Source organism: Bubalus bubalis, chromosome 3, assembly GCF_019923935.1.
Source record: "Bubalus bubalis isolate 160015118507 breed Murrah chromosome 3, NDDB_SH_1, whole genome shotgun sequence".
Taxonomy (NCBI): Eukaryota; Metazoa; Chordata; class Mammalia; order Artiodactyla; family Bovidae; genus Bubalus; species Bubalus bubalis.
This window is the reverse complement of record NC_059159.1, coordinates 49195864-49210317: the sequence shown is the minus strand read 5'-3', so window position 1 is coordinate 49210317 and position 14454 is coordinate 49195864. Positions and strand designations below refer to the sequence as shown.

General features: G+C 50.6%; 1 protein-coding gene across 4 annotated transcripts in view; it reads right to left on the bottom strand.

Moving 5' to 3' along the window:
• The window catches only part of HNF1B (HNF1 homeobox B), a 61289-nt gene that overhangs the window by 34211 nt on the left and 12624 nt on the right, over window positions 1-14454 (bottom strand). The gene's annotated exons all lie outside the window — the stretch shown is intronic.

The following is a 14454-nucleotide window of genomic DNA, read 5'->3' as shown; positions in this document are numbered from 1 at the left end:
GCCCACTGGACAGAGTGGAAAGCCAAGGTTCAAAGAGGAAGAAGTCATTTTCACCACCTCTTACCTAGGGTTTCCCAGCAAAGAAGAGCTATTCTAAAGCCGACCTCTCTCCTTTCCTGAAAGCCCAACATTGACCCCAGATACACACTGACCCCAGACTGAACCTCGGGGCTTCCCAGGTGGCGCTAGCGGTAAAGAACCTGCCTGCTAATGCAGGAGACATAAGAGACACGGGTTCGATCCCTGGGTCAGGATGATCCCCTGGAGGAGGGCATGGCAACCCACTCCAGTATTCTTGCCTGGAGACTCCCATGGACAGAGAAGCCTGGCAGACTACAGTCCATGGGGTCGCAAAGAGTCAGACACAACTGAAGTGACTTAGCATACACACACATGCTGAGCCTCCTATGATAATGCACAAATAGTTTGAAATGACTTTGTCTCTTTTCTTATTTCTTGGCTGCATCTCTCACTGGAACGTAAGCCCAATGAGGGCAGGACCTTGTCTGTCTTCTCCACAATCTCCTTCCTCAGAACCTTGCACAGACTATGCTCTGCCCTCAATAAGAGGACAGGAGGAATGAATGCATGACCTGCCCTTCAACCTGACCAAGCAGTGGAGAAGTGACGATGGTATCACTGATCCTCTGAATCTCTTGAGTTTTCTGAGGTTGATGAGACACATGTATTTTTAAGGAGGAAGAAGGGGGACTGAGAGAGATGGAGAGAGAGAGAGATTAAAATACAATCAAAATGAAGAGAGAGCATTGATGCATTTCAGCAACTTCATGTTGGAAGGTGCGAAATGCGGGTGCCGAGTAAGTATGACACAGCAGCTCTTTCTTTTCCCACCGGAGACCCCAGACAGTGCTTTATGTAGAGTGGAAAGAGCTGCTGGTGGGATGCTTGTGGGGAGCCTACCCATTTCCCACTTCCTTTTTTTAAAAAAACTTGTTATTTTATATTGGAGTATGGCCGATTAACAAGGTTGTGAGAGTCTCAGGTGGACAGTGAAGGGAATCAGTCATACATATACGTATATCCATCTCCCCCAGACTCCCTCCCATCCAGGCTGCCACATAACATTAAGCAGCACTCCTGGTGTTAGACAGTAGGTCCTTGCTATTTATCCATTTCAGATACAGCAGTGTGCCCATGTTTATTCCGACCTCCCTAACTATCCCTCCCTCCCGCATCCTTCCCATCCTTCCCTACCTCTTGAGGCCTAAGCATATACACAGGGCCTTTAACAGCGTGGGAATAGGCACCTCCGTTAACACGGGCTGACCATTTCTAAAGGGTTTAGGCTGCTGGCAGGAACCCCAAATTTATTCTTGCCACGTTAGAACGCAGTTTTAGGCCCCTTGGGTTAATTCGGGGGTCAGGAGGATCAATTACTGAGGATTTACCATGGCAACCTGGGTAACTCAAACGGCTTTTTCTCCAGAGGAGTCTAAGGTGAAACTAAGAAGGGTTAACGATGGACATCGTTAGGCCTAAAGGCTGTGGGGGCAGACAGAGGCCTGCCGCAGTCTGGCTCCTGGGGTTTCCTTTCTGAGAGGCTGCCTTTGCTGGCAGGGTAATGTGGCTGCAACAAAGGCCCCCTCGGCTGGGCTGACGGGGAGAATCATGACGCTCCTAGTGGGGCTGGGGAATGGGGAGGGCCATAAAGTCATCAGCAGACTGAGCCACTGGGTGTCCACATAAAAGTGAGGGCCCATAAACAGACATCTGTATTGTGACTGAAGGGCTAATAAAACTGCCTTAGAAGAGAGAGGTTTTCCACTGCGACCTATTCATACGCAGGACCCTACTGGGAGGTGATACCCGAGAAGAAGATCCTTGGAGGCCTGGCAAGTGTCAGAACTGCCTCATTATGGGACGCTTGCCCGGCCAGACCCCAGCCCCTTTCTCACTGCCGTGGAGGGCAGCTCCAGCATCACCATCACCATCATCAGCGACAGACAGCCCCGGATCACCAGGCAGGCCCGCGGAGGCTGGCCCAGGGAGCAGCAGGTGCTGGGCACTGAGGCCACGGAACGTGGATGATCACTGGCTTCCACTGACCGGGAGCACCAGCAACATGCGTAGGGAGCACCCCGAGACCTGATAGCTGCTTGGTTTCCTTACTGTCTCTCCGGATGACTGGTAGGCAGTAAGTCCCATCCCTTTTCTAGACCTCAGTAGCTCAATGGAAACTCAGGAAGAGTGAATCTTGCTCTTTTCTTGCCCCAAGGGATGCTGGTAAGAGATGATAAAGGGAAGTAATCTAGAGTGAAGTACGTCGGACAGAGAAAGACACATATCCTATGATATCACTTATATGTGGAATCTTTAAAAAAAAAAAAAAAAAAAAGAGTACAAATGAACTTACCTACAAAGCAGAAATAGAGTTACAGATGTAGACCCCAAACTAACGGTCACCAGGGGTGGGAGGGAGGGATAAACTGGGAGATTGGAACTGACAAATACACACTACTATATATAGAACAGATAACTAATAAAGACCTACTGTATAGCACAGGGAACTCCACTCAGTACTCTGTAATGGCCTAAACGGGAAAAGAATCTACAAAAATGAATAGATATGTATCCGCCTGCAATGCAGGAGACCTGGGTTCGATCCCTGGGTCGGGAAGATCCCCTGGAGAAGGGAAAGGCTACCCACACCAGTACTCTGGCCTGGAGAATTCCATGGACTCTATAGTCCATGGGGTCGCAAAAAGTTGGACACGACTAAGCGACTTTCACTTTCACTCTTTCATGTATATATAACTGATTCACTTTGCTGTACACTTGAAACTAACACATTACAAATCAACTATACTCCAATATAAACTTTTTGAAAAAGGAAGTCATCTAGTAGAACTAAAACTGAACTAGTAATCCAAGCTAGTACACCAAACTAGGAAAAGCTAAATTAGTAGAACTTAAGGGAGAAAGAATAATAACTTGTTCTTTGAAGACTTCCTGGTAGTGTTTAACAGTGAGTGATTTTTTTGGCGAACTGTATACTTTAGTTAAGCAGTATTCATGGAAGTGGAGCTGAATGACATCGTTTCTAGAAAGGGGAGAATATACTTTATATAATAACATGTACATACATTATGAATAGAATGAAAGTAATTTCACGTTCAGCTTGAAAGTGAATAAGAGACTTATAAAGCAGGGCATTTACGTATGAGGCTTTTGGATAGGAAGCTGTCTGGAAGAGATACTGTCAGTCCACAAATACATAGAAGGTGTATCGTGTGCCAGGCACGGGGCTGTGGGCTGGAAACTCAGTGGTGAAAAAAGCCAACTCGGGCTTAGATGTCAGCACAGCCCACGTTTCTCTCACTCGGCATGCATGTTAAGCTCAGCATCTGTCTCTCTCCCTCCTGGATGAGCTGGAGTTTTAGCGGGTTCAGGGATGACCTTCTTCATGGTGAGAGTAAGACTGACTCGTCTTGTTTCTCTGTCTTTGACAGGTAGGAATGCAAACCCTACACTCCACCCGGAAATAGGAGTCTCAAAAAGGAGGAAAAGGCTCATTTCCATTTCCATCCCTAAGACATCCCGAGATAAATTAAGCTCCTATTTTGCATCCACCATGTAAACCGATGTTTCACAAATGGGAGTTGCTGTCCAGAGGTTTTCCATCCTTGCTAAGCAAGGACTCACTGGGCCTCACTGCCAGCCCGATCCGACAGGTGCCAACTGCAAAGATGCCCCCTGTAGCGGGCAGGGCCAGAAGGCCTGGGCAGGCACGCTGCCACTCAAAGGTCCTGAAAGTGTTAATTTTCAGCAGTTATAGGTGTCTCGTTTATACCCATTATAAATCTGTTTATTGTGACTGGCCCCACCCAATCTGCTGGAGCTGTAAAGCTCTAATGGTCCCTAATAAAGGTGGAAGGCACACAGTTCCTGAAATGGGGAAGGAGAAAGGGAGCGAGGGTGACCAGGAGGGAGAGAGGCAGATATGAGCTTAACAATAAAATATCACAATGGCCAAATTCCCTCTGCAGCTTTAAACAGCAGAGCCCCGGAGCCCCAGTCTCCAAATAATAACCTGTCAGAGCTGAAAGGTCTCATCGGCCAGAATCTCTGAGATGTTAGACGATTGGCCCAAGGTCACCCCTGCTTCTCAGTGCCTCGGGGCTCCTGGATCCTAGTCTAGGACCCTCAGACCAGCTCTCTCACTTCTTCTGCTTTGACAGGAGACCTTCAAGACTGCCTCCAACCCCTTTAGACTCCAGCCTTGCCCCATCTAGCCTGTGATGTCCAACCCTGACTATCCATCCACATTTCTTAGGGAGTTGTTGAAACTTCCCCTGCCTGTCCACTTATTCCATATTCTGACTCTAAAAGGAGTTGAAGGGGGTCTGTGCGTGTTTTCAGTTGCTTAGATGTGTCCGACTGTTTGTGACCCCATGGCCTGCAGCCCACCAGACTCCTCTGTTCATGGGATTTTCCAGGCAAGAAAGCTGGAGTGGGATGAAATGGCTTTCCTCACCCAGGGATTGAACCCGTGTCTCCTGCATCTCCTGCATCGGCAGGCAGGTTCTTTACCATTGAGACATCTGGGAAGCCCCAAAGACATAGGTACTTTTATAATAATAAGCTCCCCAGATGCCTTTGATGTGGCCTGGGAAGCAGATCTGAGAACCACAGATCTTGTCGATACTTGAGTTTCATTCTCCCTGATGTCTCAAATGACTAGCAGGGTTCATGAAAAGGGAAACTCTTCCAGGGTGAAACTGCAAACCACAACCTTGTCCAGAATTCAGGGAGAACCAAAGCTCTTCCTATCTCCTGACGCCCTGAGGGTACCTGAGTCAACCCAATAACTCCTTCCGGGTCAAGCACCATGTGGGGGTGCTGGATGCATTTTATCAAGTTTAAGCCTCAAATGATAGCCTGAAGGAGATATATATTATGATCCCCATTTAACAAATGAAGAAACCAAGGCTCAGAGAAGCTAAGTCACTCATTTGAGGCCATATGGCCAGACAGTGACTGAATCACAATTCAAGCCCAAGCTTGTTTGGGGTGCTATACCTTGCTACCCAGACACACCTCTCTGAGCATGGTCCTGACAAGGGACTGCCTGTGACCAGTTCGCCTGGGGGATGTGGACTTCCCTTTGGAAAGTCATTAGACACTAAAGAGCGTCTACACGAACGGTGTGTCTCCAGCTTGGCAGGGACACGCAGTGTACACGTCCTGAGAAATCTCTTGACTACCCGAGAGCACTGGAGAGACTGAGCCTTGCTGGTCAAGCTCCTCCGTGGCTGAACTCACACAGGTGTGGTTTGGACAGGGCTGCTGAAGCCAGACCAGAGGGTGCTAGGGAGGTGTCTTAAAGCAGATGGCTCAGGTAGAGGAACGTCGCTTCTAGAAATTCAGCCCTCAGGAGTATCTGAGGTTTCTGGTGTTCACTGTGGGAACTGCGTCCACCCAACCCCTTCTTACTGCTCTTTTGCCTGAAGTTTGGGGAGCTTCCTTCCTAAGAACAAAGGTCATGAAGCTTCTCAGATTTGGCCTTCACCAGTAAAGCACCACACCCCCTCTAAGTGGCAGGTTTCCAGGACTAATTACCAACAAGCAAGGGTACTCACATCTTTCATTAAAGGAAAGGAATGCCTTATTAGGTGGGGGAAATTCGGGGTCATCTTATGTACCTGACCTTTTGCTACATGGTCATGACCCCCCTGTACCCCATGGCCATCCATGGTTCTTCCCAGCTTTCTCTCACTGTTTAGCATCAATCCACTGAAACCTATGGCAATGGATGTGTGCTCAGTCACTCAGTCATGTACATCTGACTCTTTGTGACCCCATGAACTGTAACCCACCAGGCTCCTCTGTCCATGGAATTTTCCAGGCAAGAATACTGGAGTGGGTTGTCATTTCCTCCTCCAGGGAATCTTCCTGACCCAGGGATCGAACCCGGGTCTCCTGCATGGCAGGTAGATGCTTTACTGCTGAGTCATTGGAAAAGCCCGTGGTATTGCAAATGCCCTATGGCTATCACAGAGCAGTCCTTCCTGGAAGTAGGAAAGCCTTCCTCAGACCCAATTACTCCAAGAAGCCAGCCTGAGTCTGCCACAAACACCAAGATGATTATCTAGTAGAACTACTCAAACTGTCTCAAAGTCAAGATCGAAAGATAAGAGGAACAGAAGGAAAGAGGAATAACCCAAACCACTAAGCTCTGCCAGGACTGCTAATAGGTACCATTTATGAGAGCCTGCTACATCCTGGGTGCTTTACATATATTATCTCATTTAATCCTTTGGCATCTGCATGAGTTCAGCTCAGTTCAGTCGCTCAGTCGTGTCCAACTCTTTGCGACCCCATGAATTGCAGCACGCCAGGCCTCCCTGTCCATCACCAACTCCCGGAGTTCACTCAGACTCACGTCCATCGAGTCAGTGATGCCATCCAGCCATCTCATCCTCTGTCGTCCCCTTCTCCTCCTGCCCCCAATCCCTCCCAGCATCAGAGTCTTTTCCAATGAGTCAACTCTTGGCATGAGGTGGCCAAAGTACTGGAATTTCAGCTCTAGCATCATTCCTTCCAAAGAAATCCCAGGGCTGATGTCCTTCAGAATGGACTGGTTGGATCTCCTTGCAGTCCAAGGGACTCTCAAGAGTCTTCTCCAACACCACAGTCCGAAGGCACTTCTGCACTCAGTCTTCTTTACTGCCCAACTCTCATATCTGTACATGACTACTGGAAAAACCATAGCCTGGAGTATCTTTAGCATGTATTAAATGTCAGTGTTGTTGATAGTCAGACATCTATGGCACGGCCAGGCACTGGGGTTTTTAGAAGTCCTCCGGTTGATTCTAAGGTGTGGTGAGATTTAGGAACCGCTGTCCTAGAACACAGGTCAGCAAACAGTGGTCTGCAGGCCAAAGCAGCCTGTTTTTGTGTGAACTATGAGCTCAGAATGGTTTTTATATCCTTAAGTGGTTTTTAAAAAGAAAAAAGAGTATTCTGTGATACACAAAAATCATAGGAAATTGAAATTTTAATCCCCACCACAGCCATGTTCATTTGTTCACACCTGGTCCATGGCTGCTTTTGCTCTCCAAAGGCAGAGCTGAGCAGCTGTGACTGAGACAATATGGCCTGAAAAGCCTGACACAGTCACCATCTGGCTCTTTACATAAAGTTTGCCAACCTCAACACTAGAGTTCCTTTTTGAGGGGCTGCGCTGGGTCTTCATTGCTACATGTGGGCCTTCTCTAGCTGCAGCGAGTGGGGCTCCTCTCTAGTTGTGTTACATGGGCTTCTTATCGCGGTGGCTTCTCTTGTTGTGGTACCTGGGCTCTAGGTACACGGGCTTCAGTAGTTGCGGCGTGTGGGCTCAGTAGTTGGGGTGCCTGGGCTTAGTTGCTTCGAGGCATGCGGGATCTACCCCAACCAGGGATCGAACCTGTGTCCCCTGTATTGACAGGCAAATTCTTAACCACTGGACCACTGAACCACCAGGGAAGTTCTATAGCAGAGTTCTTATGAACAGCTAGGATGATAACCAGGATTGAATGTATTTGACTTTATTTTGGGGCTAGATTTCAAATATACACACATACATTATGGTATATACATATATATGCTTTTTTCCCCTCCCCATTCATGTTTGATATTGTGGTTTCCTATTGAGCAGTTAGCTTCAAACCTTGCACAGCTCCCTGCCTCTCTCTTTCTGCACCCTTGGCGCTTAATTCTCTCCCAGTTCTTGTCAGTTTCCATCAAACCTTCAACAAACAGACTCCAAGGACACTTCTCCCATAACCTGCAGGCAGGGGCAATGTGCTTGCATGCAGCTTCCTTCTACCTAAGGACCTCACGGGAGGCAGCAAGGAGTCCTTGAATTCCCTAAGGGTCCTTCAGGGGGATTAGGCAGGCAGGTAGGGCTGCTCCAGCGATAGGACTCCAGTATCTGCTCGGCCCCTTTGTGACGAGGCTGGAGCCCCACTGGCCTGGGCAGCCGGGCTTCTTTGTATGCAGACCAGGGCTGGCCCGCTATCAGGGGGAGGCTGCCAGCAGAATGCTCTGAAAGCTGGGCCTCTTAATCTCATTAATATCCTGATTGTCTTCCCCAATCTAGTGGCAGCCGATGGGGTGGTACCCGCAAGATAAAATGACCTTTGAATTCAACAGATAAAAAGGCAGTCAGATAAAGTCCCTACAAGGAGAACACTGGAGCCCTGGCCACCCCGGAACTCCACATCTCTATAAACATGTTTTCTAAAATAGCAGACGACTCAAGGCAGGGCTTGCTTCTCTTCTGAACGAAAAGAAGCTTCTGCTGAGGGACAATGGGGCTTCTTTACTATGGGGAGGTTTGCTGCTGCGGAGATGAATATTTTTACAACTGCCCTCATAAACCCCCTCAGCTTGTCTGCTGCCCCGGGAGTGGGCGGGACTCCAGAGGTGAGCCGAGGTGCTCGCACCGTCTCCACAGCCCCATTAAGTTGTTAAGGCATTTAGTGCCCCAGACAGTGCCGACTGCAAGGGCAGTTCAAATCTCCACCCAGATGGGGACGGGGTGGTGGAAGAGGGGGCTTTGATTTCTTCCCTGGGCAGGGCACAGAATCCACCTTGGTCAGGGGCAACAGTTGCGGGGGTGGGGGGTGGAGTAAGGCGGGGAAGCCGCAAAATAGCCAGACTGGGAGACCCCACCCTTAAAGCCCCTTTGTCATTCAAAGAGGAATAGTAAGAACGTGGGAGAAAAAGGAACTGTGGGAGGATCCTGTGTGTGTTGATTTCCATGCTTGAAAGTGCTTAGCATCTGCGTAATGCAAAGAGAAAGTCGGGTGTATCCCTTCAAAACCGGTCTCTGCCGCTTATGAACTCTATGTGCATGCATGCTCAGTCACTCAGTCGTGTTCGACTCTTTGCGATCCTGTGGACTGTAGCCTGTCAGGCCCCTCTGTCCATGGGATTCTCCAGGCAAGAATACTGGAGTGGGTTGCCATTTCATCTTTCAGGAGATTTTTCCCCACCCAGGGATTGAACCTGCGTCTCCTGAATTGCAGGCAGATTCTTTACCACTGAGCCACTGGGGAAGTTGGACAAAATACTTGCATTCTAAACACCTCACCTTCCTTGATTATAAAATGGGGTAAGGATATAGACAGTGTCTATCCTACGAAGTTGTGAGGATTAAATAAGATGATGCAAATATCAGCCCAGGGCCTGGTATCCAGGAAGGGCTCAATCAGCATTAGCTGATTATTCAAAGTTACTCACAGCCCTGCCACTGGGCACTTTTGAGATTTCCTTGGATTCTGTAGATTTCACTGTCAGGGAAAGTCAGAGTGACCACATGGATGTCCTGACCCAGGATCTGGTTAGTCTAAGACCCAGGGTTAGATTTCTGCAGGCAAGTTAGACATGTAACAGGGGATGAGGGGGAGGCAGGAGGCAGGATTCTCTGGTTCTCCAGCTCTGATCTGACCATGGCGGGGCGGGGGTGGTGAGGGGGGCGGGCGGGACAAGGACAGCCCTGGGCTAGGAGAGGGAGGAATAGCATTTGCAGGGAGGGAGGAGCAAGCAGCCACAGAAATACACGTCTCTATAACAGTAGTAGCCCACCGGCTTAGTTGCCCCACGGCATGTGGGATCTTCCCAGATCAGGGATCGAACCCATGTCTCCTACGTTGGCAGGTGGCTTCTTTACCACTGAGCCACCAGGGAACTATTGAGCCTGTGCTCTGAAGCCTGGGAGTCGCAATTACTCAAGCCTGTGCATCCTTGCTCTGGAACAAGAGAAGTCCTTGCATCACAACTAGAAAATAGCTCCTGCTTGCTTTAATCAGAGAAAACCCACACAGCAACAAAGGCCCCGCACTGCCAAAAATAAAGAAGTAAAATGATAACAAAACAACAACACAAAAGAAAGACGCATCTCCTCTTGGGTAAAGAGGCTTTGGGGCTCAGGGCATGCAAAGGTTATCCTGCGAGGCTCCTTCTCGCCTCTGGGACTCCCTTTATTTCCAGGAGAATGAGCCTCTACCTCCTTGAAAGGTGATACAGGAGATCAGGTGTTGAGTGAGTGAAGGCTGATGGAGACCTCTGCCTCTCCCTTGTTGCAAGGAGGCCAAGAGACCTTGCTGGAGGCAGCTGGGCGAGTTTGCCACAGTCAGGAGGGGACAGTACGCAAGGCCACCAGAGATGATGTAGCCGATCCCAGGGCTTGAGCCAAGGCTGGCCCAGCTTCCATCCCACGCCAACTTCCTCCTCCTCCTCCGGCAGATCAATACAGGCACCAGTCTCCAACCAGTCCGCTTCCTCACCACAGCCCTGCTCTCTGACCTTTGGGGGGCCTTTCCCTTGATTCTGCTCCAGAATGGAGGTCGGGGCCATCACTCGGGGCCTGCTCAATGGCCTCAGAATGGGCTGTCACAGGGCCTATAACCGGGGACAGCTCCTGCTGGCGAGAGCTGGGATGGGGGGCTGCAGATAAAGGCCTTCCCGGCTGAAGATAAATGGCTGCTGGCAGCCCGCTACAGTAACTCCAGGCCCCCAAGCAGAGCAAACAAAGGGTGCCCCTGTGACGCTCCCTGGAAAGATGAAGGCCCATCAGCGGCAGCCAGGCTTGTTCAAAGCCCCAACTTAATTGTCAATTAAGCATGCATGAGGGACACAAAGCCATGACAACCCTGGGCTGCATGCTGGCGTGTGATTGTAAAGCCGGGAGGGGCAACGCTGAAAACAGCTGATTCTGCTGACCATGTGTGTGTAGGGCACCTTGTAACCAATCAGCCGCTGACAGAGGCAAAGGGCTCCTCCTGCCACTCCTATTGTGCTGGACATTCCAGGGCCAGGGTCACGCTGTGGTCACCATGGGCAGGTGGGGCCACAGCGCTGTCAGCGTGGCCAGGAGGGCGGGGGCTCAGGTACAGAAGAGATGCTCTCCTCCCCGGGGAGAAGGGTCAAGGGAAGATGCGTCTCGAGGCGCCTCCTGTCCTCCTGGCTCAGAGATTGGGATTTGGAGGGGAAAGAGGGGAGAAGGTGGGGGCTCGGGGATGGGGACTTTGTCTTGGGGATGGGGACTCGCAACTCAAGTTGCGAGTCTTGAGTCTGGATGTTCGTTTCTCCTAGGCCACTGTAGAGCTCTTTTCTGCATCCAGGTATGTTTGGGGCTTGGTTAGAGACCATACCTTGGTTGCAGGGACCGTGATGGGAAGTAAGCATATCATGAGGAGTGCAGACCAAAACTTCCCTGAGCACTGGGCTTCAGCCTGTCATCTGGGTGGCCCTGGGCACATTTCCCAGGAGATGGTCACAGCTCATGTGCTGCCCACCCTGGGAGCTGATGACAGGGACACCTCCCGAGGTGTAGCATCCTGTACCCCAGCCTCAGGGCCAGAACATTTCACTGTCTCTTAGCAATAAGGCCCCAATGTGTGAAACTGAAAAGGAAATAGATTCCTGCTGCCTGTCACAAAAGAGGCTTGAAAAGCTATGGCAGAAAAGCTACAACCAACCTAGATAGCATATTAAAAAGCAGAGACATTATTTTGCCAACAAAGGTCCTACACTCAAAGCTATGGTTTTTCCAGTAGTCATGTATGGGTGTGAGAGTTGGGCTATAAAGAAAGCTGAACATCAATTCTAAAGAAGAATTGATGGTTTTGAACTGTGGTGTTGGAGAAGACTCTTGAGAGTCCCTTGGACTGCAAGGAGATCCAACCAGTCAATCCTAAAGGAAATCAGTCCTGAATATTCATTGGAAGGACTGATGCTGAAGCTGAAACTCCAGTACTTTGGCCACCTGATGCAAAGAACTGACTCATTGGAAAAGACCCTGATGCTGGGAAAGATTGAGGGTGGGAGGAGAAGGGGATGACAAAGGATGAGATGGTTGGATGGCATCACTGACTTGACAGACATGAGTTTGAGCAAGCTCTGTGAGTTGGTGATGAACAGGGAAGCCTGTGCTACAGCCCGTGGGGTCACAGAGTTGGACACGGCTGAGCAATTGAACTGAACTGACTCTTGCCATGACCACTTGTTTAGCTTTCTGTGATAATGATAAAGTGAAAGTGAAAGTGAAGTCGCTCAGTTGTGTCCGACTCTTTGTGACCCCATAGACTGTAGCCTACCAGGCTCCTCTGTCCATGGGATTTTCCAGGCAATAGTACTGGAGTGGATTGCCATTTCCTTCTCCAGGGGATCTTCCCAACCCAGGGCTTGAACCTGGGTCTCCCGCATTGTAGACAGATGCTTTATTGTCTGAGCCACCAGGGAACTCCGATAACGATAATGGTGGCAGTAATTGTGGTTTGGACTTTCCTGGTGGTTCAGTGATAAAGAATCCTTCTGCCAATGCAGGAGACGTGGGTTCGATCCCTGGGTTGGGAAGATGCCCTGGAGAAGGAAGTGGCAACCCACTCCAGTATTCTTGCCCGGGAAATCCCATGAACAGAGGAGCTTGGCAGGCTACAGTCCATGGGGTCACAAAAGAGTCAGACACAACAGCGACTAAACAACAACAAAACGGTTATGGTTTACTGGGAAAGACGCTGCTCACACAGTCTCTCATTGAATTCTCACGTGGACCGCAGGTGTTAGGTACCCTATCTCCATTTCACAGAACGGAAACTCAGAGAAATTCTATGAACTGGCCGTGCTGCAGGTTATGGGGGTTAGAACCAGGATTCAAAACTAAGTCCAGAGAATCAGTCCCTGGTGGGTGTGGACCATCTTGATGAACTGAGTTAAAATTCAGGCAGAGAGAAAGGTAGGCACTAAAAATATACAGTGGCCCATAATTATTGTTCCATAAATAGCAGCTCCTCCCTACAAAGGGGCACAAAACTCTCAAAGATAAACTTGATCCCTGGCAGTTCTCCACGCCAGCCTCCCAACTAGCCCAGAAGCCCCCAGGGGCAGGGACGCATGTCTTACTCATCATTAGCTTGGTGCCTGCACTCAGCCTGTGTCTGTGCTGTAGGAAGGTACAGGGTGGCATTCTATAGCCCTGGGTTCTAGTCCTTGTTCCACTACCATCACCTTGGGGAACTCTGCTAAGTTACTACCTTTTTCTGGGCCTCAATTTCCTTCTTCCGAGTACCTCCCAGTTCTAACATTCCCTGATACGTAACACAGTCTCAACTTCCAGGGACTCTGGAGAATCCACGTCCAGTGGAACGTGCCTTCTGAGGCCGATCGATCGGTGGTGTCTTGGACTGTGTTGCCCGGCCCTCTGCCCAGGCCCTAGTACCTGCTCTGGCCCCTCCAGCCCCGCCTCTCTGGGTCTCCTGTCACTATACAGAATGCCTAAGCCGACGACCCCGTGGTGACCTCACCACAACCCCAGCTTGTCAGAAAGCCACTGGGCCTTTGTTTGGCTTGCAGGCTCCCTGACTTTGGTGTGGAGATCACAGGTCCCAGCACAATGGCCATTGTCTTCTCAATAACGCCCCTTGCCCCAGCCACGCCCCCCGCAGCTCTCAGCTCCAGCTCTGTGGATTACTACCGCAGAGGGGCTGCATTACTTTGCCATCAGGCCAGTGATCATCTGCAGGCTTCTCTGCCTCTCAGGAGTGACCCGAACTTTCTTCCTATGTGGCTTAGCTCTTCCCTTCGGAGGCAACAGCACCCAGAAAAGCGCCCCTCCCTGGCCCAGGCTTCACGCTGGACAGAGACCCCTGAGGAGGGCATGCCTGTGGTGTGGGGGGTGGGGGCACAGTGCAGAATGGATGCTTGCAGATGGGCCAGGTGGGGGCTCCAAGCCAGTGCCCTGGCACTCAGGTCAGGTCCCCGGTCTCAGGCCTCTCCCAGCAGAAGGGCAACCAGCTGGTGAGGGTGCGGAGCAGTTTAGAACCATCCCCAGAGTTGGAAGTGGTGCTCGACTCCGTCTGCAGACCCCTCCCTGAGCAGGCAGTAGACCATACCACGCTCTGTCTACACAGGCACCACACCAACCTCAGTAAACTCATCACACTGGGAAGAAGCCAGCTTTCCCAGAAGGACCCACGTGGCCCTCAGCACATGGGGGTGGTCTCCCACCAGGAAGGAAGGTGTGGGATTCCGTCCTGACAAGCCCACGCCCCAGAACAGGGGCATTCTCACTTAGGCCGGGCGGGGCCTGGCACACACAGCACACAGTAGGTACTCAGCCAATTTTGACCAACTCATCACTGCCAAGGTTTCATGTGACCAAACCTACCCTAACTCTGGGAGCGCACAGATGTCCCCAAGCAGAGGGGTCCTTGCCCAGAGGCCCCTGGACGACTCCTGCTGCAGCTGGACAGAGCCCTGGGGATGCACATGAACGGGTGACCCCTCTGCCGGCGGTGTGGACACGGCACACCAACAAGACAGGCTGCTCTGTCTCATCTGGTGGCGGCCCTGACCTGCTGAGTCAGCAGCCACACACACACACACACACACACACACACACACACACACACACACTCACACAGAAGAAAAGAGCCTGGAGAAGAACGG